We start from the raw sequence: 4,453 nt of genomic DNA on the forward strand, positions 1-4,453 counted from the left end.
ATGAGCTTAGACAAACCTTCCCTCTTTAGAAGTTCACTAGTTGGGGAATTTTGTTACAGTAACAGAAAGCTGGTGAATATTTTTCCATTATTATTAGCATTACAAAGCTTACATTGTGAAACCCGCCCATTTTCTCAGAAGTTAACATCATGATTGACTGATTAAAAAAATTAATTCAGCAACTATGATAAATGATGCTGTGAGTTACCTCTTATAGTTCAGATGCTGCTCTTGGAGAAATTGGTGGATCAAATAAGCAGATTTTTTTTTCCTCAAAAAGTGACAATTCAGAGAGAGAGAGAACCAAACCAAACCAAAACAAAAAACAAAAACAAGATGTCCATCCTTTTACTCCTGTCCCTCCCTCCCTCCCCTGTCCAGCTGTTCCTTGGCCCCATCCCAGGACGAACCCTGGGCTAGGGCCAGGTAGCAAGACAGCCCCTCAGCAATGTTGAGGGGTTGTAGAAAGACTCAATGTCTCAAAGAGTCCTCTTGTCTTCTTCTGTCACAATGTTAATAAGCCACACCCTTACGGCCAAGCCAACCACCTTGACTGAGTCTGTGGATGTAGTCTTCCCTGTTGGTGGGAAGGAGATGGCTAAGGAAGCCTGCTGCACATCAATGCCTCTGGCCAACTGGTCAATGGTAATTAAGACTCTGCTAGAGCCAGACTGGAACTCCCTCGTGATCACATCTCGTTCCTTTTGGTCCGTATCTCCATGCATGGCAGTAACAGTGAAATCTCAGGCATGCATCTTCTCGGTGAGCCAGTCCACCTTCCTTCTGGTATTGACAAAGATTACTGCCTGGGTGATGGGCAGCGTTTCACACCAGTCACACAATGTGTCAAGCTTCCACTCCTCTCGTTCCACATTGATGTAGAATTGACGGATACCCTCCAAGGTCAACTCTTCCTTTTTGACAAGAATCTGAATAGGGTCTCTCATGAACTTCCTGGTTACCTCAAGGACATCAGAAGGCATTGTAGCAAACAACAAAACTACCTTTGTGTTACTGTTGAGTTTTTGGAATATATCATAGATCTGATCCTTTTTTTTTTAAATATTAAGATATATTTTTTATTATACATAAGTACACTGTAGCTGTCTTTCAGACGTGCCAGAAGAGGGCATCAGATCTCATTATTGATGGTTGTGAGCCACCGTGTGGTTGCTGGGATTTGAACTCAGGACCTTTGGAAGAACAGTCAGTGCTCTTACCTACTGAGCCATCTCACCAGCCCAGATCTGATCCTTGAACCCACAGCTTAACATTTCATCTTCTTCACCCAGTACAAATATCTTGATGTATTTGGGGGCCAGGCATCTCCAGTTAAGCATATCAAACATCCGGCCAGGGGTGCCCACGATGATATGGGGAGCTTCCATTTGCAGCTTCTGCACCTCAACACGCACATTGGTGCCCCCAATACAGGCATGACAAGAGGCACCCATGTAGTCTCCTAATGCCAAAACCACCTTTTGTATCTTCTGAGCCAATTCACAAGGTGGTTGCCAGAACCAAAGCCTGGCCTTTAGATCTCATTCAGTTTGCTGCAGAATTGATATGGCAAATGTAGCTGTTTTCCCAGTCCTAGACTGGGCTTGAGCAGTCACATCATAACCCTTAATAAAGGATGGCAGAGGGCTTCTCAAAACCGTAGGCATAAATACCACAGAGGAGGGATTCTGAGAGATTCATGTCATCACAGACATGATCCTTAGGATTTTTTTTTTTACCTGCAGTAGTTCAGAGTCTTGTAGTGGCTTAAATTCATGGGTCTACACCATCATTCAACAGCAGTAGCCGCAACACCGGGAAATCAGCTCATGTCTTCAGCCTAGCTGACCTCTCTGATACCTCTAAATTTTGTTCTGATTTTCTCCACTCTGTCCTACTAGCTCTCAGCTTTATGCAACATTTCATTTAATATGTCGTGTAAGATATTGGTCTTCGGCCCAAGTTGAAATTTGACTTTATAACCAGTTCTCTGAATAGCTGGACAAGGTGTCTGTGTTGGAGTTTACCTCCACTCCTAATTCTTGGGAGGAAATGGCACAATTCACCCTTGCGGAGACATCTTCAACAGTACTTCCCCTTCCATTAGAAGATTCGTTACTTCTCTCCTCCAAGAGCTTTGGTAAGATATGACAGCTATTTCTCCCAAACCAGTCTGTCAGCACTGACTTACATGTTAGCATACATCTCAAACGTTACCAGGAATCTGGGGCTACTGAAGCAATTGCCTGTGAAGTTTTTAGTTCTTCCTTTACAAGGTCTATGTCTTGCTTGGCCTTCTGGTGCTTGCTTGGTGTGTAGTGCAGCTCGATCACGGGTTATAGGTCAGCCTTATTAAAGATGGCTGCACCAAAGCTGGTAAAGAAAAATGTAGACTTCTATGCTTATTGTCCTTTGAAGCTTGAGTATCCGGTGCAAGATATTCCACAATGGTTGATTGCAATGATAAGACTACAATTTATAGTGTATTGATAATCATTCCAGAGGTCAGATGAACCACTAATATTCTGATTTTCTAAAAAAAAAAAAATCTACAGGGTGCTATTCAATTTGTTTAATGCATGACTTTAATAAACCTTCCAATTGGTGTACATTTGTGTATGTGTGTGTGTGTGTGTGTGTGTGTGTGTGTGTGTGTGTGCATGTGTGTGCTAGTGTCTTCCTCTATCACTTTCCACTTCATGGTTTGCTTCAGAGTCTTTCACTGAACTCAGCTTGGCCGTTTTCAGTTATGCTGGTTAACCAGCAAGCCCCAGGATCTGCCCTCCTCCCCTTCCCTGAACTGAGCCACAGACTTCCATTGTCACACTGAGCTTCAGGGTGGGTCCTGGGGATTTGAACTCAGGTCTTCAAGCTTTTACTACAAGCAGGTCATGGAGCCATCTCTCCATCCTGGTCTTCTAGTTTTGTTTTGTTTTGTCCTGTCATTTTTCCACTCATTGATTAATTTCTTTGTACTACCAGGGTTTGCTGCATAGCCTGTATACCCCAGACACCATTCTGTGTACTAAACAAATGTACTCTCTTATTTGAGTCCAGCCACCCTTGAGGTCTGAGGGGCTTCACTTCATGGATTGTCTCAGACGATGGCAGGCTGTAGGACTCATTCTTGACTAATCTATCTTCTGCTATAACTCATTTGCAGCAATTTTCTCTGGTCCTCTTTGTAATTTTCCTTGTATCTCAAGCCATCAATGATATTACCTTCTTGAAGGCTGGGATTACTTTTCTTCCAGGCTCTGCAGCTCAGAGCAGGTAGGTATGCCATGTGAGCAAGCGGCCACTGCCCTCTCACCTCTGACCCAGTCACCTTCCCCTGATGGTCTTCTAAGCACATCACTGCTGAGGGGACCAATACTTATCACCTCCCCTCTCTGTAGCACCATGGCTGGGGTTTAGTGTCTGGAATCCTCTGGTCTAAGCCCTCTGCATTCTGTCAACTTTTACTTCCTGAAACCAAGCAGCTCAAAAACCCTGCCAAGGTGCTGCCGCCCAATTTCCTTCTGAGACGGTTCCTTGACCGTTTGTGTGTGAACGAAAGACCACCAGTCTCCCATCCCCGCCACATGCCTTTTACAATGCTAAGCACTGAGCACAGATACTCAGTAATCTGTCACACCTGCATCCTGTACGATCTGCCATTTATCAGTTTTCCTCTCACGTTGACTATGGCATCTGAATATCCAGAGCCACATCTGGTTCATGGGGATGCTCCTACATTTGTCCCTTTAAGGAAAAGTGCACTTTTAAGAACAGCTTTGCCCTTGTGGGTCATTCCTAAAGGACTTTCAGAGGAGGTTATGGGGACCATCCCCAGGGGCACACTTGTAGCTTAAAATTGAAATAGCCAGGATCCAGACATCTGCTCTGGACTCTGCTGTCCTGCCTGATACAGGCCTGGCCCATGAGATCTGACTGTTCTCAATCTCAGTGAATTTTTGAGTTTCTCCTTTACAGGGTCTGCACGCTGCCTGGCACCTCAGTGTATGAATGAAAATGAAACCTGGCCACAAGTTTTATTAGTCTTATTAAGGACAGCGACACCAAAGGCACTGAAGACAAAATTTAAATGCCTATGCTGTGTGTCTTTAAAACCTCAGCATTCTATGCAAATGCATCCCCAAACTGCTCCCCCACCTGCAAAATGAGCATTTTGTTGTTGAGGAGAAGTGTAAGGTGCAGCAGAGTGGCTGGCACTGGCTGGCACTGGCTGGCACTGGCTGGCACTGGCTGGCACTGGCTGGCTGGCAGGCAGTTGGTGCTGTGTTATTTATCGCAGAAAGGCACATGATGGTGCTGTAAAAAAGTCAGGGGCTGTTATCAGCCTGCAATTCCAACCTGAATAAGGTGGAGCTTTTCATTCTAATCCTTGGTGTATCTCTCCACAACATTAATAATAAGCCTAGGAGCCATCAACTTGAACTTGGTTATGCCT

General features: G+C 44.6%; 1 pseudogene; it reads right to left on the reverse strand.

The window, feature by feature from the left end:
* Positions 1 to 416: 416 nt before the first annotated feature.
* On the reverse strand, positions 417 to 3,722 carry LOC110336079 (annotated as a pseudogene).
* Between the last annotated feature and the right edge of the window lie 731 nt (positions 3,723 to 4,453).

The sequence above is a fragment of the Mus pahari genome, chromosome 1 (genome assembly GCF_900095145.1).
Source record: "Mus pahari chromosome 1, PAHARI_EIJ_v1.1, whole genome shotgun sequence".
Lineage (NCBI taxonomy): Eukaryota > Metazoa > Chordata > Mammalia > Rodentia > Muridae > Mus > Mus pahari.